Source organism: Dendropsophus ebraccatus, chromosome 2 (genome assembly GCF_027789765.1).
Source record: "Dendropsophus ebraccatus isolate aDenEbr1 chromosome 2, aDenEbr1.pat, whole genome shotgun sequence".
Taxonomy (NCBI): Eukaryota; Metazoa; Chordata; class Amphibia; order Anura; family Hylidae; genus Dendropsophus; species Dendropsophus ebraccatus.
The window spans coordinates 20969210-20993301 of NC_091455.1; the positions used below are offsets into that span (position 1 = coordinate 20969210).

General features: G+C 42.8%; 1 long non-coding RNA gene across 1 annotated transcript in view; it reads right to left on the reverse strand.

The window, feature by feature from the left end:
• LOC138784310 (uncharacterized) overlaps positions 1 to 11128 on the reverse strand; it is a 123496-nt gene extending 112368 nt beyond the window's left edge. Inside the window, exon 1 of the long non-coding RNA XR_011361812.1 lies at positions 11008 to 11128. This is a non-coding gene — a long non-coding RNA (uncharacterized lncRNA). The remainder of the gene's footprint in view (positions 1 to 11007) is intronic.
• Between the last annotated feature and the right edge of the window lie 12964 nt (positions 11129 to 24092).

Here is a 24092-nt window from a genome sequence, read left to right on the forward strand (position 1 = left end):
TGACTACTATATTACTATTATAATACTGCACCTATGTACAAAAATATAACTACTATAATACTATCCCTATATACAAGAATATAACTGCTATAATACTGCTCCTATATACAAGAATATAACTACTATAATACTGCTCCTATACACAGGAATATAACTACTATAATACTGCTCCTATATACAAGAATATAACTACTATAATACTGTCTCCTATATACAGGAATATAACTACTATAATACTGCTCCTATATACAAGAATATAACTGCTATAATACTGCTCCTATATACAAGAATATAACTACTATAATACTACTATAATACTGCCCCTATATACAAGAATATAACTACTATAATACTATCCCTATATACAAGAATATAACTGCTATAATACTGCTCCTATATACAAGAATATAACTACTATAATACTGCCCCTATATACAAGAATAAAAGTAATATAATACTGCTCTTATATACAAGAATATAACTACTATAATACTGCTCCTATATACAAGAATATAACTACTATAATACTGCACCTATATACAAGAATATAACTACTATAATACTATCCCTATATACAAGAATATAACTACTATAATACTGCTCCTATATACAGGAATATAACTACTATAATACTGCTCCTATATACAAGAATATAACTACTATAATACTGCCCCCTATATACAAGAATATAACTACTATAATACTGTCTCCTATATACAGGAATATAACTACTATAATACTGCTCCTATATACAAGAATATAAGTACTATAATACTGCTCCTATATACAAGAATATAACTACAATAATACTGCCTCCTATATACAAGAATATAACTACTATAATACTGCTCCTATATACAGGAATACAACTACTATAATACTGCTCCTATATACAAGAATATAACTACAATAATACTGCCTCCTATATACAAGAATATAACTACTATAATACTGCCCCTATATACAAGAATATATCCCGCTACCGTCCCTCACGCAACCTTCGATCCTCCAGTGACCTCTGTCTCCGCTCCCCCCTTGTTCGTACCTCGCACAACCGCCTCCAAGACTTTGCCCGAGCCTCCCCCATACTCTGGAACTCGCTACCCCGACACATCCGTCTCTCATCCACCATCAAGTCCTTCATGAGTAACCTGAAAACCCATCTCTTCAAACAAGGCTACAACCTACAATAACTCTGCATCACACTTGAATGGCTGCACTTTACCTCCTGTTTCTCTCCCTATACCCCATAGATTGTGAGCCCTCGCGGGTAGGGTCCTCTTCCCCCATGTACCAGTCTGTCTTTTGCCTTCATGTAATGTTTTCTGATCTTGTATTGTTCCTGCCTGTTGCCTATCTATTGTATAGCGCTCTGGAACTAAGGGCGCTTTATAAATAAATAATAATAATAATAATAAATAATAATAATAATAATAATACTATAACACTGCTCCTATATACAAGTATATATAACTACTATAATACTGCTCCTATATACAGGAATATAACTACTATAATAGGACATGGAGAGAAAGGAGCGGCTGCACATCCCACCTATGGCTGATACTAATGCCGCTAGGCCTATTTTCAAAAACAACACCAGGATGTCGGTATATAATTTGATCAAACCATATTGCCCCGTGTACCACATGCAGGTCTCCTGGTTCCCAGGGGTCCCTACGCTAACTGCACACTGTGTCAGTCAGTGACCGCCAACCCCACAAAGCATGCACATGCAGGGAAGGGAGGCCATGGAATGGACCTGCAACCCCAATGTCACAGGACCAAACCCAAAATGCCCCACCAAAAACCAGCCGGCAGCACCGGCGGGAAAGGCCCCAAACAACACAAGTATGAATATGGTATTACAGTCACCACTGCTGCTGCAGACAGAATGGGAAAGACATAAGGTACTGACATGTGAGCACAGGTATATCCTGCCAATTTGGGTCATGTGGGTCTGCCAGCTGATCAGAAAAGGGAGAATTATAAAATACGACATTGGGGTTGCAGGGCCATTCCATGTCCACGCTTTGCAGGGTTGGCAGTCGCTGACCAACACAGTGTGGAGTTAGCATAGCGTTCGATCAAATTATATACCAATATCCTGGCGTTGGTTTTTAAAATAGGCCTAGCGGCATTAGTATCAGCCATAGGTGGGATGTGCAGCCGCTCCTTTCTCTCCATGTTGTATTTTAAATTTCTCCCTCTCTGAGCGGCTGGCACTCCTCTTCATAAGACCCACATGACCCAAATTGGCAGGATATACCTGTGCTCACATGTCAGTACCTTATGTCTTTCCCATTCTGTCTGCAGCAGCAGTGGTGAGTGTAATACAATATTCATACTTCATATTCGGGCAGCCTTCCCCGCCGTTGGTGTCGGCTGGGTTTTGGTGGGGCATTTTGGGTTTGGTCCTGTGACATTGGGGTTGTAGGTCCATTCCATGGCCTCCCTTCCCCGCCTTGCGGGGGTTGGCGGTCGCTGACCGACACAGTGTGGAGCGTAGGGACTAAGGATGGTCGAAACCTGCTTCGGTTCGGGTTCGTATGAACCCGAACGCTCGGCAGCAGATTCACGCTTTCTGCCCGCTCCGTGCAGCAGGTGGATACAGCAGGAGGACCGACTGGAAAACTGGGATATAGCCTATGGTTATGGCTGTATCCCAGTTTTCCAGGCGGTCCTCCCGCTGTATCCACCCTCTCCACGGAGCGGGCAGATAGCGGGAATCATTTCCGAGAGTTCGGGTTCGGACCATCCCTAGTAGGGACCCGTGTGAACCAGGGGACCTGCACGTGGTACATGCGGCTATTATGGTTTGATCAAATGATATACCGACATCCTGGCGTTGGTTTTTAATATAGGCCTAGCGGCATTAGTAACAGCCGTAGATGGGATGTGCAGCCGTTCCTTTCTCTCCATGTCGTATAACTACTATAATACTGCTCCCCATGTACAAGAAAACTGCTATAATTATTTTATCTAGTGTACCCTTCAGTTGCTGAACATACCACAAGATAACACCTGGTATATATGGTATGTATTTCTTTATGAATTGTTGCTGCCACTAGATATGTAGATTGTTTTCTATGGCTGTTTGTTCTCCTTAGCAACCTTATTTAGTCTGTTTCTTTCTCCCTGATTCTTGGGAAATGAGACCTCGGGGAGAATGTGTTTATGTTATAAGAAGCCGCCCCGCTCCGCTTACCAGATGTATCCACCTTTGATTTTCACTTGGTATAAAAACAACCAAAAAAAACCCACTAAATTATTGCTTTCTGACAATTCTGTGGAGTAAATGTGTAAATCTCTGCTCAGTCTTATTACAGGGAGGTTGTTGTAGCATTTTGTGTGGCTAATATCAATCCCAGTGTTAGGAAGTCTACAATATGGAAAAGCTTTAGTTATCTAGATTATAAACATTTCTTTCTTGATAAGGAATATTAAAGGGGTAGTCCGGCCAGGACAATCCCTTTAATATTTCTAATCAAGATATTAGGAATCCTTGGCTCCTGCATTGCTGCCCATACTAAAAGGTTGGACACATCTCCAGTCACTGAATGGCTAAGCGGCGAGCCTGCTACATCATGTTCAGGAACCCGTAACACATTGGGTTCCGGAGCAGCAGAGTACAAGTCCCAACGGGGCAGCCAGGGAGGTAAGTGCTTGTTATTATTTTCATCCATTCCTTACCCGGCCATTCCGGAAAAAGGAGTCCTAACCTGACAACCCCTTTAATATAGTATTGTTTAGTAGTTTTCCCGGCTGTATATTTTACAGTACTTTTTAATTACATTAGTATTCTTACAGCCAGTTCATACTGAGTAGGGATGAGCGAACTTTTGAAAAGTTCGGTTCGGTTCGATCCGGCGAACTTTCGTGAAGTTCGGATTGATTCGAACCGAACCGAAAACGAACTTTGCTCTAACGGCTGAATAATTGCAGCTACAATAGTGGGAGTGTGATAGGGTATAGTTTTGTTTAGTTGCAGTTGATGTTACAATGAAAAAAGTGGGGGAAAAAAGTGCAAAAATAATGAGAAAAAAAAATTAATTATAGAAATAATAATAAAATATTGTAAATAAAAGTGCCAAAATAGTGACAAAAAATATTGAAAAAAAAAGTTTAAAAGGAGGATGCGGCAGCACTTGATTGCACCCAGGCCAGTATTGTTGAAAAGAGACAAGTTGAGTAGCAGGAGGAGGCAGCAGTTGATTGCTCGCCTCTCAGGCCAGTATTGTTGAGAAGAGACAAGTCGAGGAACAGGAGAAGACAGCAGTAGATTGCTCGCCTCTCAGGCCAGTATTGTTGAGAAGAGACAAGTTGATCAGCAGGAGGAGGCAGCAGTTGATTGATTCCAGTCCAGTATTATTGAGGAGAGTCTACTTGAGGAGGAGGCAGCAGTTGATCGATTCCAGGCTTGTATTATGGAGGAGAGGCTACTTGAGGAGGAGGAGGCAGCAGTTGATCGATTCCAGGCCAGTATAATTAAAAACAGACTACTTGAGCAGCAGTAGGAGTAGGCAGCAGTTGATTGATTCAAGGCCAGTATAATTAAAAACAGACTACTTGAAGAGCAGGAGGAGGCAGCAGCAGTTGATTGATTCCAGGCCAGTATTATCGAGGAGAGGCTACTTGAGGAGGAGGAGGAGGAGGAAGCAGTTAATCGATTCCAGGCCAGTATTATTGAGGAGAGGCTACTTGAGGAGGAGGCAGCAATTGATTGATTCCAGGCCAGTATAATTAAAAACAGACTACTTGAGCAGCAGTAGGAGGAGAAAGCAGTTGAATGATTCCAGGCCAGTATTATTAAAAACAGACTACTTCAGGAGCAGGAGGCAGCAGTTGATTGATTCCAGGCCAGTATTATTGAGGAGAGGCTACTTGAGGAGGAGGCAGCAGTTGATTGATTCCAGGCCAGTATAATTAAAAACAGACTACTTAAAGAGCAGGAGGAGGCAGCAGTTGATCGATTCCAGGCCAGTATTATCGAGGAGAGGCTATTTGAGGAGGAGGAGGCAGCAGTTGATCAATTCCAGGCCAGTATAATTAAAAAAAGACTACTTGAAGAGCAGGAGGAGGCAGCAGTTTATCGATTCCAGGCCAGTATTATTGAGAAGATTCGACTTGAGGAGGAGGAAGCAGCAATTGATTGATTCATGGCCAGTATTATTGAGGAGAGGCTACTTGAGGAGGAGGCAGCAGTTGATCGATTCCAGGCCAGTATTATTAAAAACAGACTACTTCAGGAGCAGGAGAAAGCAGCAGTTGATCGATTCCCGGCCAGTATTATTTAAGAGAGGCTACTTGAGGAGGAGAAGGAGGAGGCAGCAGTTGATCGATTCCAGGCCAGTATTATTGAGGAGAGGCTACTTGAGGAGAAGGAGGAGGTAGCAGTTGATCGATTCCAGGCCAGTATTATTGAGGAGAGGCTACTTGAGGAGGAGGAGGAGGAGGAGGAGGCAGCAGCAGTTGATCGATTCCAGGCCAGTATTATTGAGGAGAGGCTACTTGAGGAGAAGGAGGAGGTAGCAGTTGATCGATTCCAGGCCAGTATTATTGAGGAGAGGCTACTTGAGGAGGAGGAGGAGGCAGCAGTTGATTGATTCTAGGCCAGTATAATTAAAAACATACTACTTGAGGGGGAGGAGACAGGAGTTGATCGATTCCAGGCCAGTAATATTGAGGAGAGGCAGAGCACAAACGGACAGCTTTTGTGGGGCGCTGACTTAGCGTCACCTAGAACAGCTTATCACAAACAAACAAACAAACTTTTTTGCTTGCGGAACCCAGCAGAGCAGCAACGTCTAGCGTCTCCTCTCTGTCACGGAACAGTAGCTGGTTCAATGCTACGTGTCCTGAGTGACTTTTCTCACTTTTCTCTCCCTATTTCTTTTTTTTATCTTCCTATCTCTCCCTAAATATCACAATTTTTGAGTTAGATGACTATCTATCCCTCTCTCTACCTAAGTCTTGATTTCTCAGCCTCTTTCACTATGTATGGGCTTATCAAGCTTTCCCTGGATCTTGCGATTTTTTTTTTTATCTTCCTCTCTCCTGCTTCTCTCACAAACAATATATACTCTTTCTCTATCTCTACCTGTACTTATCCAGTTGTTTGGATATGTAATCTATGTGTTTTCCCTCTCTGCCTAACGTACACCTCCTCTCTCTCTCTCTGCAGTCTAGACACACAATGAGAAAGAGCATGGACGCTCAGGCACTTCCTGTTCCTGTAGTGACGTCACACACCTTGATATTTACATAATAACAGGATAAAAGGGATTATAGGAGTAATAATTCCTTATATCCTCTTCCATTCTGTGAAAACAATACGCCGTTACGATTTTAACGAAATACTCATCCCTAATACTGAGGAATCAGCTCTGAATTTCAGTGCTGATTCCTCACTGAAAATTCCCCTGAAAATTAAGTGCAGAGCCAAATTGCATTGAGTTCAATGGAATTTGCGTTCCGCAGTTCACATAGTAAGTTCACACAGTAAGTTTCTGTTCTGAATTTTTTCAGCAAGGAATCAGCACGGATTCCGCGCAGAATTGGAAAAAATGAATGACTTTTATTAAATGAAAAAATGAATAAGCATGGAATTCTGCCAGAGGTGAATCCGGGCGGAACACTTTCCTTGTGGATTCAGCACTGATTACTCAGAACTGGCCCTTAAAGGGCAAATCCCACTAAGCAAAGTTGTGTATCCCCTACATAAATGTGCTGCTTTATAAATATAATGACCTACATCACTGTGCAGTTCTTGTCCCTCATGGATCAGATCAATTCCTGGATTCTTCTCGCCCTAGAGCACACATTCTACAGTACTCTACACATTAAAGACTAATATGCAATACACAGTTGAACTGAGCATGCTCGACCATCTCAGTGGATACCTTAAGGTGGTCATAACCAAGGGCGAATTGGGAAGACAAAACAACACGGTACTGATTGGGAAAGACACCTTGACTTCAGTCTAAATAAAATTTTTCTCCCTTTTTCCCCACAGAGCAGAATCTAACCTGCTAATAGTTTCCCTTTATACAAGAAAATACATCAACTGCATATAAGGTGAACTGAGACCAACCCATGAGTCTCTTCTGGCCGGCCCCTACCACCAGCAGTCTAGCCGACCTGCAGTTATGAGACTGCAACCTTGTTTCTGTACAAGGCCAAAGGATTCATCAGAAATTTCTACCGCATTAGAAAATCATTTCAGTGGGAAAATACAAATCAATATGGCTGAAAAACCCACACGTCAGCTAAAACAGGTAAACGCAAGGTATAAAAAGAGCCTGTACATTATTCTCTAATATTAACAGCATATACTGCACTGTATAAGTGAAAAGAAGAATATTCTCAATATTCTACACCATTATCAAACATGGTGTAAAGGGAAACTGGCTCAGTTGCCCCTAGCAACCAATCAGATTCCACCTTTCATTTTCCAGAGAGTCTGTGAGGAATGAAACATGGAATCTGATTGGTTGCTAGGGGCAACTGAGCCAGTTTCACTTTTCACCATGTTTGATAAATTTTCCCCAATGTCTATAAAATAATGGTTGTCCCTTCTCTCCTTAGGTAATATTTGCAGTTTATAGGACCGTCTCTAGCTACTTTTCTCATAGAGTCAATTGCAGCATTCATGTTCAGCAGCGCTTTGTATCGCACAACCCATTCATTTCGGGCTTCTCTCCTACTAACTTACAACCTATTGGAGCTGTGACAGCTCTGGACAAGTGAGCCAACATAGCCGGACTGGCCGCCCTGACATCCGCGGAGCCTCCCGCCACTAGATACACACATCCCGTGTGAGCAGAAGGAAGCGGCTTCTGCTCCCAGGAAGATCCCTCCACAATAGATGGCTTAAATCTGTTCTGTTTGGAGTCGAATCTGGAAAATAGCTACACATAGTAAACTCTTGTTCAGACTGTGTACATACAATGCATTTCTGTCTGCTTTCGTGAATGGTTGTCATGGCTCCTTAAAAGCTTGGGTTGCTTACGCCACTCGGTATCCAGATGGTCCCATCCTTCTCTTATTAATGGTTTCTCTGTTGATTTAGCTTAGAAACAAGAAGCAAACAGCAACCCCAGTCTGACTTCTGTGAGCGGACGTGAGCGTGCTATAGATATGCTTCATTATAACAGTGGTAAGCAGGGGGCGATCTCCACCAGCAGCAGCTCACCGCCTTATTACAGCTCATTACATGATAGCTGCTGCTGATGATGATGGTGGTTATTATTATTATTATTATTATTATTATTGTTATTTAATTATTATTATTACTATTATTTATTTACTATTATTATTATTATTATTATTATTATTATTATTATTATTATTATTATTATTATTATTAATTTACTAGTATCATTATTATTATTATTATTATTATTTATTATTACTATTATTATCATGTATTATTTATTATTACTATTATTTATTTACTAGTAATATTTATTATTATTATTATTATTATTAGTATTATTTTTTTTAACCACAATTTATTATTTATTATTTTCATTATTATCATTTATGTTTTTCAAACATTTTATTGAGTTTTCATATAATATAACATTAGTATAGAAGAAAAGTAACAGTAGCAGTATAAATTCAAAAATATATACAGCCGATAAAACATTTATTATTATTTATTTACTATTATTATTATTATTATTATTATTACTTTTACTATTTATTATTTTCATTATTAAAATGTATTATTATTATTATTATTACTATTACTACTACTACTACCACTATTTATTATTATTATTTATTATTTTCATTATTATAATTTATTATTATTATTTTTTTTTTATTTATTTATTTATTTTTATTTATTTTTTTAGGTTATTTTCTTAAACCATTAAACAGTAAGAAACTGACTAGAGTTGAGCGAACTTTGAGCGTGCTTGACTTCATCCGGACCCAAGCGTGCAGTATTTGATCACTAGCGGCTGCTGAAGTTGGATAAAGTCCTGAGGCTGCCTGAAAGACATGGATACAGCCTCATAGGAATATCTGTATCTGCCATAATGACAGCACTGATTTGGTCCCATAGATGACAGTATTATTTTCATCCCGTTCCTGACAGCACTATTGTGGGCCAATATATGGCAGTATTGTGCTCCCATAAATGACAGTTTGATTGTGGTTAAATACATGATAGCGCTATTGCGGTCCCATACATGACAGCACTTTTGTTTTCCCATAGATAACAGCACTATTGCAGTCCCACAGATGACAGTGCTACCATGGTTCCACATATGACAGCACTATTGTGGCCCCATATATACCTGCACTATTGTGGCCCCATATATACCTGCACTATTGTGTTCCCATATATACCTGCATTATTGTGTTCCCACATATACTCGCACTATTGTGGCCCCATATATACCTGCATTATTGTGTTCCCACATATACTCGCACTATTGTGGCCCCATATATACCTGCGCTATTGTGTTCCCATATATACCCGCACTGTTGTGTTCCCATATATATCTGCACTATTGTGTTCCCATATATACCTGCGCTATTGTGTTCCCATATATACCCGCACTGTTGTGTTCCCATATATATCTGCACTATTGTGTTCCCATATATACCTGCACTATTGTGTTCCCATATGTATCTGCACTATTGTGTTCCCATATATACCTGCACTATTGTGTTCCCATATGTATCTGCACTATTGTGGCCCCATATATACCTGTGCTATTGTGTTCCTATATATACCTGCACTATTGTGGCTCCATATATACCTGCACTATTGTGGCCCCATATATACCCGCAGTATTGTGTTCCCATATAACCACGCTATTGTAGCCCTATATATACGTGCAATATTGTGGTCCCATATATATATATACCTGCACTGTTGTGTTCCCATATATACCCGCACTGTTGTGTTCCCATATATACCCGCACTGTTGTGTTCCCATATATATCCGCACTGTTGTGTTCCCATATATACCTGCACTGTTGTGTTCCCATATATACCCGCACTGTTGTGTTCCCATATATACCCGCACTGTTGTGTTCCCATATATACCCGCACTGTTGTGTTCCCATATATATCTGCACTGTTGTGTTCCCATATATACCCGCACTGTTGTGTTCCCATATATATCCGCACTGTTGTGTTCCCATATATACCCGCACTGTTGTGTTCCCATATATACCCGCACTGTTGTGTTCCCATATATATCTGCACTGTTGTGTTCCCATATATACCCGCACTGTTGTGTTCCCATATATATCCGCACTGTTGTGTTCCCATATATACCCGCACTGTTGTGTTCCCATATATACCCGCACTGTTGTGTTCCCATATATACCCGCACTGTTGGATAGGATCTAACATCTGAGAGTGTGAGCCTACATGACAATCCGCTGGTGGGCCACCCCGGCCTGATATTCGCCCCCTTTATCATAGTGACCACTGATACAGAGATACAAGCTCTGGCAGGACATAAAAGCAGCGTCCGCTCGTCCCACTCGTTTCCCTGCCCGGTGGACATGGGTCTGGGAGGAGAGAGAAGCTGTGAGAATGACATAGTGCTGAGCATTGTGCCTCACCCCACAAGAATGAGAATAAGCAGTGATTGATCTGCTCAGGGCCGGCTCTGACATCCCAGCATCTTAAAGTGACCACAATAAAAACATCTCGGACTTGAAATGTTTGTACGTGTGATGGGTCGGCATTAAACAAACCATAATTACTTCTGGAATTAGGAAAAGGAAGCTCTGCCTATATATTCACGCAAGCAACCGGGGACCGGGAGACCTGAACAGACACATCTGGAGCACTTTACAGTCTGGAGTCAGACACTGGATGTATCATGTGCTGATGTAAGGCGTATACATAGGGATTACAGACACCTGGGGGAGTAGGCTCCAATACCCCCATCCCATAGATTCTTACCATTGATTAAAGGGGTACTCCGGCACTGATCAAAAAAACAATCAATCATAAATAGATTTTACACTTACAATCCCTCCTGAGTCTGTCTTCGTTTGAATTTCCCGCTGGTTGCAGGTCCCTGAAGCTTCAGTTGGTGTCTTCGTTTTTTCTTCACTTCCTGGTTTGGGCTTTCCCATGATACACTTTGTCTCCTGTGATGTCTAACTGACTCTGTAAAACTGTTAGATGGCTTACAGCTTGTTCAGCCAATCAGAGCTGAGCAACTTGAGTCATCTGACAAAGGGAGGCTGGCTTAACAGGGCTTAGACCCACCTCCATCTTGATGATGTCATTGTTACAAAATGGCTGCCAAAGAGCAGCCTGGGGTCAACAGATATCAGATAAGAATTAGTTTACTTCATTTCCTAGTGGGAGATTCAGGGGGAAAACATAGGGAAGGGGGGCAGATAGGTGATTGAAACATATTACAAAGTTATATAACTTTGTAATGTGTTTCAATTACTGGCAAAAAGCTTTTCGGTGGAGTACCCCTTTAAGGGTAGGGGGACAAGAGCACCTTGGAATTGGCAGGAACAGTCACAAATTTTGGAGCAGACAATTTTACACTGAAACCATTGATTCACTCCGCCCATGTGTGGACACCTGGTGGTGTCAATAGGAATAACACCACTTAAAGGCATTGCTGGCATATCAGGATCATATATTCCAATAGGATTGTGAAAAATTGGCAGGTTTGAAGAATTTTGAAAGGGTAACGCTGGGTTTTCGTAAAGGAGGCTCTCTGGCCTCTATTCTTCTTTGTGTGTGCTTCTTGGTCTTTGGTCTTCTTGGTTTTCTTATATAGTCTACCAGTGTACATTATAAATCCAAGAGTAAAGCTATAGGGGATGTAGACATAGTTTTGGACCCCCTTTGCCATGTAAGGAAAAACAAAAATGGGCACTAACCTTTAGAAAAACATGTCACAAGTCACATGATCCATCGGTGAGACCCCCAGCAATCATTATGATGGTCTGGGAGAAGAGGGTGGGAGCATATTTCACTCCCTGGCTCACAGCGTTTTCCATCAAACAGCCCCATTCTCTGGACGTAGATAATTTACAGCGGGCAAGTGAAGCGCTCTACTATGCGCTTCTTCCTGCTCTATGTGACAGGTACAAATTAAATAATAGGACTCTGCATAAAGTATAAGGGTTATCTGCAAATAGCAGAAAAGTTATCACCATCATCTCAAGCAGGTTAAAGAGCCTCTGTCAGCAGGTTTATGATGTCCTATCTCAGCGTAGCATAAACTACTGACAATGAAGCTGAACAGAATGATGTATCACTTATATTGTTCTGTGCAGCTGATCCAGAGATATCCTCCTGAATAACATGGACAATAAGTAGTCTTCTCTATTATGTGCATGAGCTCAGTAGTCCTGGGTATTCATGAGAAGCTGAAAACTTCGCCCACCAGCTGCTGATTGGCATTTATCTATCCATGCTGTGCATAGTCAGTTGACTGTCCATCAGCAGCTGGAGGGCAGGGAGAGGGGTGTGGCAAGAATCCTATTCTCCTGCATATTAGGAGAACAGCTAAGTAATACACAGATCTGTTTTTAGTTTATGCTGCCCTCATTTAAGGCAGCATACACCTACTGTCAGATTCCCTTTAAACCTGTACAGCATTATGGCATATGTTGGCAATATAGTTAAAAAAAAGTATATAAAACATTTGGATTGTTGTCATGCCAGATCATTGTTAGTGTAGATCCAGAAAAATAAGAGTGAACTGTGCAGCGATAACCAATAGGCCGCGCAGCATCCACGCCTGCAGTCTACGTGACGTCATGGGCCGGATCTTTTCATGTTTTATGTTATCATTTTGCATGTTCTGCTTTCTAGCAAAGCCGGATTTAAAACCACAAACTTTATTGGTACTTTAGTTAATTTGTGAATATGTTTGACTGGAAGCTAAAGCGGCGTAATGACTGTAAACTACAGAGGAAGTGGAGTCCATTTAGCTCCAGCAACAAACCACTTTCTCTGAGGGTCTATTGTGAAGGGAAACAGGCGTCGGGGAAATTGACTTTATAACAAAATGGTTTTCAGGGCCAATACTCATTTTGAGTTAATGTAGAGTTCCTGGAATCTATAAAGGTTTACGGTATAGAGTTCAGAGCACAATCTCCATATCTACAGGAAAGAAAAATGAAGCTTGAGCCAAGGGCTACATGTTCGCTTCAGTCACCACAATCCCATAATCCTATATTATAGAACCAGCATAATACAAAGTAATTGTTGTAAAATGAACTGAAGGTAACTAAAAGTTAGAGGACCCCAATATTGAGAGCCCCCCCCCCCCCCCCAATTCCTTTTTGGTGACCTCAGTCTTCTGCTCATTCTTATTATCAGGTACCAGGATATAGGGGTTTCAGAGTGAGAAATCACACAGAACTATCAGCAGGTTACATGAATCTGACCTGCTATGAGCTCCCTAGTGGGCATGGTGCGCTGAGGATGAAGGTATGTCTCTTACCTTCATCCTCAGCACCATTCTCGTGCAGTTTGTTGTGAAATCTATTGCTCTGTTAGCTCGTAAGGAGCAGATCAACCCACCTTAGGCCATACCACCTCTTCTAATGATTAAAAACAGAGCGGGCTTCCCAGGGGTGGGCCGGGTCGGTGTTCGAGGTGGTAGCCCCCAGTGCTCCTAACAAACTCACCGGGCAACAGATTTCACAACCAACTGCAGGGGAACAATGCCAAGGATGAAGATAAGAGACATCCCTTCATCCTCAGCCCCCCGTGAGCACTAGGAAGATTCGTCTAACCTGCTGAGAGTTCCCCTTTAATCTCCTAGCTCTACTTTGTAGAGAGGGGCTAAAGTCCATAAACAGAGAGGGACCCTGCTACAGATTTTGCATTGGGACCCAAAAGCTTCAGGTTATGCCTTCGACACCCCTGCACTTGAAATTCAGAGCTGTACTCCCAATGGAGGCAGTGAACATAGCTGCTATGGGACCTAATGGGACCTAATGGGACCTAGCCCCTGGACACAAGTCCTTTGAACTGGATCTGCATTGGCAGCTGAAAGCTGTGACAGAGAAGAGAGCCATCAGCTCTCTGCTTCATCACTGCCACTTGTAGACTGATGAACACCTTGGCTCAGGATCAATCGTGACAGCCCGAGACTTCCTCAATGATAGGAGTACACGGCTGAGGTAGTGCAGGAGAAATAGGAATTGCTGTTCTAAGACAAGTATTGGCCACCATTCCTGACCATATACAGTCCTATAGAAGACCAAATATCTGGCACTGACTATATTATTCCCTCACTTGTCCTTCACGAAATCCCCATCTCAGTTCCCCAAGTGGGTGTTAAATCTCAATACAACACGTTTCATCTCTCGACTTTTTGTCTTTCTCCAACACTAACAGCCCAGTTACGACAATGAAATATAAAGAACATAAAAAGGGCGTTACGAAAATATTGTCACTAAGAGGCAAAATATGATGTCATGGCCTAGAGTTCTCGTAAAATCGACTCACGTTGCCGAGATTTGGTAGTTGAAGCCATGGTGAAATCTTTTTTTCCATTTCTTCATGCCAATCAGTCATGTTTCTTGCCAGCTGGCCCATAAATATCGTAAAACTCACATTCAAAAAACAGCTTTATTAGAAACTTTATAGACTCCTCCTCCCCAGAAACTCCAGAGAAATCCCCAGAGATTCCCGATATATTTTGGGCAAAGGAAATAAAAAGAGCTAAATCTTTGCCGAAAAGTAGGCGTAGTATCACTAGAATTATACATGATCATGATACATGTTCATGAGTATAGAGAGATCAGGAGTTGCTGACGGCTTTTCAAGGGGAATGACCACTAGCCCCTCTACAGAAATTAATCACTTATTTACCCAACAAGAGGTCAAAATAGCAGAATATTTTTTATTCCAAAAACAGGCTGTAAGCATTAAAAATACTACAAGAGTACAACAAGAAGCACATCTAAGCTTTGCTGTGTAGACTGAGACAGAGTTAGTAGAGGACAGGTGATTTCATGACAGCTTTATTGTGCTTTGAGAGGTTTCCATAAGGCTGGGTATAAACACTATAGACACAGCTAAGGCTCTGTATACAGTTCCCCCATACTCCCTGTTCTTTGAGGGTAGGGGCTGTACTTCTTCACTTCTTGGAGACTGTAATAGTCTATCATATTTCTCTGACATTGCATGTCACATGTTGAAGCTGCCGTAAGGCATACAACATAACCTGCTGCACTGTCTATATGGCTTTGCTATGTCAGAATATTTAAGCTTTTTGATGCCATTGAAGAGGTTGGCCCCAATATAGTAAAATTATCAAGGGTAAACACTGCACCTACAGCAGCATCCCTTATGCCCCGTAGTACTAAAATAAGAAGCCCCTCCTTCATGTTGTGCCATTTTGCTCTGTATTCTGACAAAGCGATCCCATCCATAATATGGTCAAGCATGGATAAGCACCTGACCATGATCGTACCTCTGCGTTCTCCACTGCACCATCAAATGCCTAAGAAGGACATAGTGCATGGGTCTCCGAACTGCGGCCCTACAGCTGTTGCAAAACTACATTTCCCATCATGCCTGGACAACCAAATCCAAAGCTTAAGCTGTCCCGGCATGATGGGAGTTGTGGCTTCGGCTGGAGGGCCGCAGTTTGGAGACCCATGACATAGAGGGAGGAGCCTGGTCAGGTGCTTCGCCATGCTTGACCATATTATTGACAGGATTTTCCCCACAATTAACAATAAATCATAGCACTTTTAATTTCACTACTTCAAACCATACATTTGTGTAACGCCTGGAGTAGTGGATCCACTGGACCGTCACTAGCGATGGCACTAACCTCACCAGGGAGCGGAGTCTAAGGGGCCGCTGGTTTTCACCAGAGCCCGCCGCAAGGCGGGATGGACTTGCTGCGGCAGGCGACCCCCAGGTCGCTACCCCTGGCTTGGTTGCTAGTGACGGCAGGCGAGGCGTGGCAGGAGCAGTAGGCAGGAGATGGTGCTGGCAGAGGTCTGTAGGCGTAACCGCAGGTGACAGGCTGAACACAGGAGCAATAGTGAAACAGAGGAGCAGGAACCAGGAACGAGGACTAGGGACCAGGTAGCGGACAGGAATCAGGAACAAGGACTAGGGACCAGGTAGCGGACAGGAATCAGGAACAACAGGGAGCTGGGCCAAACGCTATGGGAAGCATGTAGAGGCTCCAACACCTGGAAGGGGGCAGGGCTGGAACTTATAGGGGAGTGATTAACATTCAAGCCAATTAGGAGCGCACTACCCCTTTAAATCTGAGACAGCCAGCGCGTGCGCGCCCTAGGAGGTGGGGACGCGCGCGCCGGCCGGCACAGCGACGGGCAGGAGCGCGGTGAGGTGAGGCGCCCCCCTGGGGCCGAAGCAACAGCAGCACCGGCTGCTGCAGGAGCGGGAGAGAGGGTGCGGTGGCGGTCCGAAGCACGTGGCCCTAACAATTTGCAAGTGTGAACAGATTAACGGGTTTCCACGCCAATCTGGCCTCTTCCTCAGAACCCTGAGGAAGATGCCAGATGGGCGTAGAAATACGTTGCTCTGTTCACACTTGCAAATATATGGTTAGAAGTTGTGAAATAATGCATCCATTTGAGAAGTGGGTATTTGCTACTTGTCTGCGGCAAGGCTGCAAAGGTGATCAATACTCTGAGGTTGAAAGCTATTACATTGAAGTCATCGCGTAGTGACGGGTGCTGTATGCTAGGGTTACCAGTCTGGCTGCAATTTACATGAACTGCTCTCCATAGAGTTGTGCATATTCAATAGCAGACCTTGATCAGGTTAGGGTACTATTACACGGGCCGACTATGAAGCGATCATTTTAGCAAATGATCACCGATCTTCTAGATCGGCGATTATTTACTGGACCTATTAGACAACCTGATAATTGGGCAGTAAAGGCTGCATGGACATCGTTAGCGATGTCCATGCAGCCCTTGCCAAAACACCTGACACCTTACCTCTCCCCGCTCCAGGTCTTCTCTCTTGTGCTCCGCAACTTCCAGGTCCGCCGCTGGGACCGGGAAGCTGCGGAGCACAAGAGAGAAGACCAGGAGCGGGGAGAGGTAAGGGGGGAGATTTATCAAACATGGTGTAAAGTGAAACTGGCTCAGTTGCCCCTAGCAACCAATCAGATTCCACCTTTCATTCCTCACAGACTCTTTGGAAAATGAAAGGTGGGATCTGATTGGTTGCTAGGGGCAACTGAGCCAGTTTCACTTTACACCATGTTTGATAAATCTCCCCCATAGACATTACAAATATCTTCCTTGTCAGGGAAAGGGTTAATACAGCTGTTAACTGGAGATTCCAAACTATATAAGGGATAATATATGTCTTTTGAGAAACCCTAGCAGTTCTTCTTTTCTTCCCAGGGTGATCTATTTAGCTCTCGAGCACAATACTCATATATTAAATCAATTGTTTCTAGTTGAGGTTTGGGGTTTGGTCATATTTAGACACCACATTATGACAGCTCCAATGATCCACCTCGTAATTTACAGCAGTGTTTGTAGTGAGACGACGAATAAGAAACAGATAAAAAGCCTCCAAGGATCAAAATGAAATGTTAAGAAAAAAAACAGAAAACCAAAGCTGCTTTAAAAAAATATTAGAATTTGGAGAGGAGATTGCTTGGGAAGCCATGTGAAAATATGACCACGTTACATGATATTCTGGAGAGCCCACTACTTATACCCCAGGACTCCAGATCATTTCCAGTTATGAGACAAGACTAAGTACTAAGTACTTAGACTTATGCTGCCTTTACACGGAGCGATTATCGTGCGAATTTGCACGATAACGATCGAATTCGAACTATAATCGTACATGTAAACGCAGCGAACGATCAAGAAATGAGCGAGAAATCGTTCATTTTGATTTTTGAACATGTTCTCAAATCATCGTTGGTCGTTCGCAAAACATTCACAGATCTAACCTGTGTGCGAGATAGACTTAAGCGATTGCAAAACGATTTTTCTGTACGATATATCGTAAAAAAAAAATGGTTACTTTGAAATTGTTAATCGTACGATGGGGCGAATTATCGCTCCGTGTAAACGCAGCATAAGACAAGACAAGTACAATGTATGATGATTAACCTTAAGGGTACGTTCACACGTACCAGACTCGCTGCGGATCCCTGCCCAGTAAACTCTATGGGCAGACAAACTCGCAGCAGGATGCACATCCCGCTGCGAGTTTGTCCGCAGGCCGCCCCGTTAATCACTGCTCAGCCAATTAGAGGCTGATGTGAGTCACCATTCCACTGATTGGCTGAGTAGGCTCTTCCTGATGTTGATACTGAGACTTCTGCTGAATAGCATGACTAAAACAGTTGAAAGGGATCAGGGCAGGTGAGTACTTATCTGGAGAAGCCCTTAGGATAATTTCACACGTCCGGGTCCGCTGCGGATCCCTGCCCAGTAAACTCTATGGGCAGACAAACTCGCAGCAGGATGCACATCCCGCTGCGAGTTCGTCCGCAGGCCGCCCCGTTAACCCCCCGGCCACTGGATCCTGTCCCCGCTCCGGCTTGCTTCGGGGGTTCCTGGCACGTCCCGCTCGGCCAATCAGTGCGCTGCACACTGATTAGCCGAGTGGAATGTGAAGACACCGGGAGCCCCGAAGCAAGCCGGAGGGGGGACCAGGTGATATATACACTCCGGCGGCAGGGGGTTTACGGGGCGGGCTGCAGACAAACTCCCAGCGGGATGTGCATCCTGCTGCAAGTTTGTCTGCCCATAGAGTTTACTGGGCAGGGATCCGCTGCGGACCCGGACGTGTGAAATTATCCTAAGGGCTTCTCCAGATAAGTACTCACCTGCCCTGATCCCTTTCAACTGTTTTAGTCATGCTATTCAGCAGAAGTCTCAGTATCAACATCAGGAAGAGCCTACTCAGCCAATCAGTGGAATGGTGACTCACATCAGCCTCTAATTGGCTGAGCAGTGATTTACTTGTTTTAAGACTGAGACCTGGAAGTGCCGGAGCCATCCTGGAACTGCCAGAATGTCAGTGGATTGGGGTAGGTGAGTACTTTTTTTATGTTTATATCCACTGTAAAAGTTATTCCTCAGACAACCCCTAATTTGTTATTATGCGTTTAAAATCTTATATACTGTCAGTAAATTATCAGCTCTTTTTCAATGAATAACACTACTTAAAAGGCTTAATATAGAAAAGTGCTTCTGACAGCATTCTCCTCCAGTAGATGCCAATTAACACCCTTTAATATGGGTATTGGGGGTATACAGAAAATACTTTGCATTTACTATTTTTAGTATCCCTTTGGTGTCTTACTGAATATCTTAAGTGACACTGTCTTACAATAAGCCTACCTGCCTATTAAGCTCAATAGTGAGTATGTGACACAATGTGATGGCCCTGGTTTATAAATAGATAGGGGTTATCTACACATTGTGGGTTAATTGCTTAGTATGGAATTATTTGCATCATGAATTAAACATTGTATTTGCCTAATTATAGTCTTTATATGTTATGAACTGTTGCATTGTTTAAGCGGAGCAGATATAGAAAAATTACTATATTACTGATCCTACAATGTTTCCCCAAAAATAAGGCATCCTCAGAAAATAGTAATGCTCCTATGTACACGAATATAACTACTATAATACTGCTTTTATATACAAGAATATAACTACTATCATACTGCCCCCTATATACCAGAATATAACTACTATAATACTGCTCCTATACACAGTATAAGAATATAACTACTATAATACTGCCCCCTATATACAAGAATATAACTACTATAATACTGCTCCTATATACAAGAATATAACTACTATAATTCTGCCCCCTATATACAAGAATATAACTACTATAATACTGCTCCTATATACAAGAATATAACTACTATAATACTGCTCCTATATACAAGAATATAACTACTATAATACTGCCCCCTATATACAAGAATATAACTACTATAATACTGCTCCTATATACAAGAATATAACTACTATAATACTGCCCCCTATATACAAGAATATAACTACTATAATACTGCTCCTATATACCAGAATATAACTACTATAATACTGTTCCTACAGTATATGCAAGAATATAACTACTATAATACTGCTACTATATACAAGAATATAACTACTATAATACTGCCTCCTATATACAAGAATATAACTACTATAATACTGTTCCTATATACAAGAATATAACTACTATAATACGAACTGGAGAGAGTGGAACGGCTGCACATCCCATCTATGGCTGATACTAATGCCGCTAGGCCTATATTAAAAATCAACACCAGAGTGTCTGTATATGAATTGATCAAGCCATATTGCCCCGTGTACCACCGCGCAGGTCCTCTGGTCCACACGGGTCCCTACGCTAACTCCACACCGTGTCGGTCAGCGACCGCCAACCCCGCAAAGCGTGCACGTGCAGGGAAGGGAGGCCATGGAACGGCCCTGCAACCCCAATGTCACAGGACCAGACCCAATAAGCCCCACCAAAACCCAACCAGCACCACCGGCGGGGAAGGCTGCCCCCAAGCGACACAAGTATGGATATGGTATTACACTTACCATTGCTGCTCTCATAGAATGGGGAAGACATAGGGTCCAGACATGTGAGCACAGACATATCCTGCTAATTTTGGTCATGTGGGTCTTATAAAGGAGTGCGAGCTGTTCAGAGAGGGAGAATTGCAAAACACGAACTGGAGAGAATGGAACCGCTGCACATCCCATCTATGGCTGATACTAATGCCGCTAGGCCTATATTAAAAATCAACACCAGAGTGTCTGTATATGAATTGATCAAGCCATATTGCCCCGTGTACCACCGCGCAGGTCCTCTGGTCCACACCTGAGTGCTCATGGTTTTAATCCCTCCTGTCTGTCCCATTCTATCTTTGATAGCTGTGGTGAGTGCAATACCTTATCCAGACTTGTGCTGTTTGGGGGCAGCTTCCCCCGGTGGTGGTGCTGGCTGGGTTTTGGTGTGGCATTTTTGGGTCTGGTCCTGTGGCATGGGGGTTGCAGGGCCGTTCCATGGCCTCCCTTCCCTGACTGTGCACGCCTGCGGGGGTGGTGGTCGCTGACTGGCACAGTGTGGACTTAGTGTAGGGACCCATGTGTATCAGATACCTGCACGAGGTACATGGGGCAGTGTGGCTTGATCAATTCACATACAGAATTCTGATGTTTTTTATGCAGCCGAGAGGTACTAGTATCAGCCATAGGTGTGAGGTGCAGCACTCTTTTTCTTCCCTGAACCATAACTACTATAATACTGCCCTCTATGTATACGTCGAAATGCGTCGCAGCACTTTGTCCGTCTGTATGATTTTTATACCTGATATGAATAAATAGTGTTTTTTATAAGGATGGAAGCATCGTCTACAACTTTCTATGGACTATAACTACTATAATACTGCCCCCTATATACAAGAATATAAATACTATAATACTGCCCCCTATATACAAGAATATAACTACTATAATACTGCTCCTATATACAAGAATATAACTACTATTGGTACAGGCGGCTATTATGGCTTGATCAAATTATATACAGACACTCTGGTGTTGATTTTTAATATAGGCCTAGGGGCATTAGTATCAGCCATAGATGGGATGTGCAGCCGTTCCTTTCTCTCCAGTCCGTGTTTTACAATTCTCCATTTATAAGACCCACATGACCAAAATTATCAGGATATGCCTGTGCTCACATGTCAGTACCTTATGTCTTCCCCATTCTGTGAGAGCAGCAGTGGTAAGTGTAATACCATATCCATACTTGTGTCGTTTGGGGGCAGCCTTCCCCGCCGGTGGTGCTGGCCGAGTTCTGGTGGGGCTTTTTGGGTCTGGTCCTGTGACATGGGGGTTGCAGGGCCGTTCCATGGCCCCCCTTCCCTGCATGTGCACGCTTTGCGGGGGCGGCGGACACTAACCGACACGGTGTGGAGTTAGCGTAGGGACCCGTGTGAACCAGAGGACCTGCATGTTGGTACACAGGGCTATTATGGCTCGATCAAATCATATACAGACACTCTGGTGTTGATTTTTAATATAGGCCTAGCGGCATTAGTATCAGCCATAGATGGGATAGGCAGCCGTTCCTTTCTCTCCAGTCCGTGTTTTACAGTTCTCCATCTCTGAACAGCTGGCACTCCTTTATAAGACCCACATGACCAAAATTAGCAGGAGATGCCTGTGCTCACATGTCAGTACCTTATGTCTTCCCCATTCTGTGAGAGCAGCAATGGTAAGTGTAATACCATATCCATACTTGTGTTGTTTGGGGGCAGCCTTCCCCGCCGGTGGTGCTGGTTGGGTTTTGGTGGGGCTTTTTGGGTCTGGTCCTGTGACATTGGGGTTGCAGGGCCGTTCCATGGCCTCCCTTCCCTGCACGTGCACGCTTAGCGGGGTTGGCGGTCGCTGACCGACACGGTGTGGAGTTAGCGTAGGGACCCGTGTGGACCAGAGGACCTGCGCGGTGGTACACGGGGCAATATGGCTTGATCAATTCATATACAGACACTCTGGTGTTGATTTTTAATATAGGCCTAGCGGCATTAGTATCAGCCATAGATGGGATGTGCAGCGGTTCCATTCTCTCCAGTTCGTGATAACTACTATAATACTGCTCCTATATACAAGAATATAACTACTATAATACTGCTCCTAAATACAGGAATATAACTACTATAATACTGCCTTCTATATACAAGAATATAACTACTATAATACTGCTCCTATATACAAGAATATAACTACTATAATACTGCTCCTATATACAGGAATATAACTACTATAATACTGCCTCCTATATACAGGAATATAACTACTATAATACTGCTCCTATATACAGGAATATAACTACTATAATACTGCTCCTATATACAAGAATATAACTACTATAATACTGCTCCTATATACAAGGCTATAACTGCTATTATACTGTCCCTATATACAAGAATTAAACTGGTGGTATTTTATGCATTTCCATTACTGTCACAGATTTCTATAATTACATTTGGTCTTTGTATACCAGTATATACAGTGAATTTCAATGGAATGGGTGTAAATATAAATAAAACCAAAATTCCCCAGTCTGTCATCATCTATAAATAACATTTTGACAGTATGTTATAGTTTTATTAGTATGCTAAGGTTCAGTTCACATTTTCCAATAAGTCTGTTCCTATTCAATCCAAAAAGATTCCCACACCCTAAAACAGAACCAAAGCAAAAAAAAAAAAGCTAATTTTGGAACAGGCCTCTTTCCTATATAGGGTATTTTACCAAGACCAATAATTACTGTGTGCAACAATACTGGAGCCAACATGGTGGTGCAGCAACCATAGCCCACAGATTGATGCTTAACTTAAAAGGAACAGAGCATAGATATAAGATATAAGACCTGTGGGCTCGTTGGGCGTTGCAGTGCCACAGATGGACATGGTCAAGCAGATTTGAGTGATCCCGCCAGGTCCCCCATGTTTCTTGGACTAGTCTGTGTGTGTGTGGTGGGGGGTCATTAATGGTGATGATCTTGGTTCCCCCGGGGAGCTCCCTTGTGCTGGTGCCAGACGTGGTGGTGTTGTAGTGCCTTGATGCTGTCCATGCTGCGAGGGTCATTGTCTCTAATGCAATCTTCTACAGGTTCCAGTTGGGGGAGGATAAGTTGTGTGTGTTGCCAAAGGGCTTGCCTAGTTTTATTTCTGACTAACACCAAGGACGGCTCCAAGTTGGCACTAGAACTCCTTTGTGTGCCCTACAGGTATTGTATGACAGCAAGGTCAGGTTCTCTGTGAGTACTGGTTTCCTCTCTACAAAACTGGAGCTTAAAGCGTAACTGTCATTTTAGGGCCATTTTTCTGAAAACAATAAATATCTATAGTACAAGCGTTTTTAGGAAACTCTGTAATAGGTTTTATTTATCAAAAGAGTTTCCTTCTGTACTGAAAAAGCAGTTTTCCTAGCTCCCCCCTCACTTCAGAAGAAGCAGGATTTCTGGGTCCTTTATGCTCTATGGAGAGGGGAGGGGCTGAGAGTGGGCACGGAGCAGTCCTGCACAGCACAACACCCTGCAATCTTCTCTC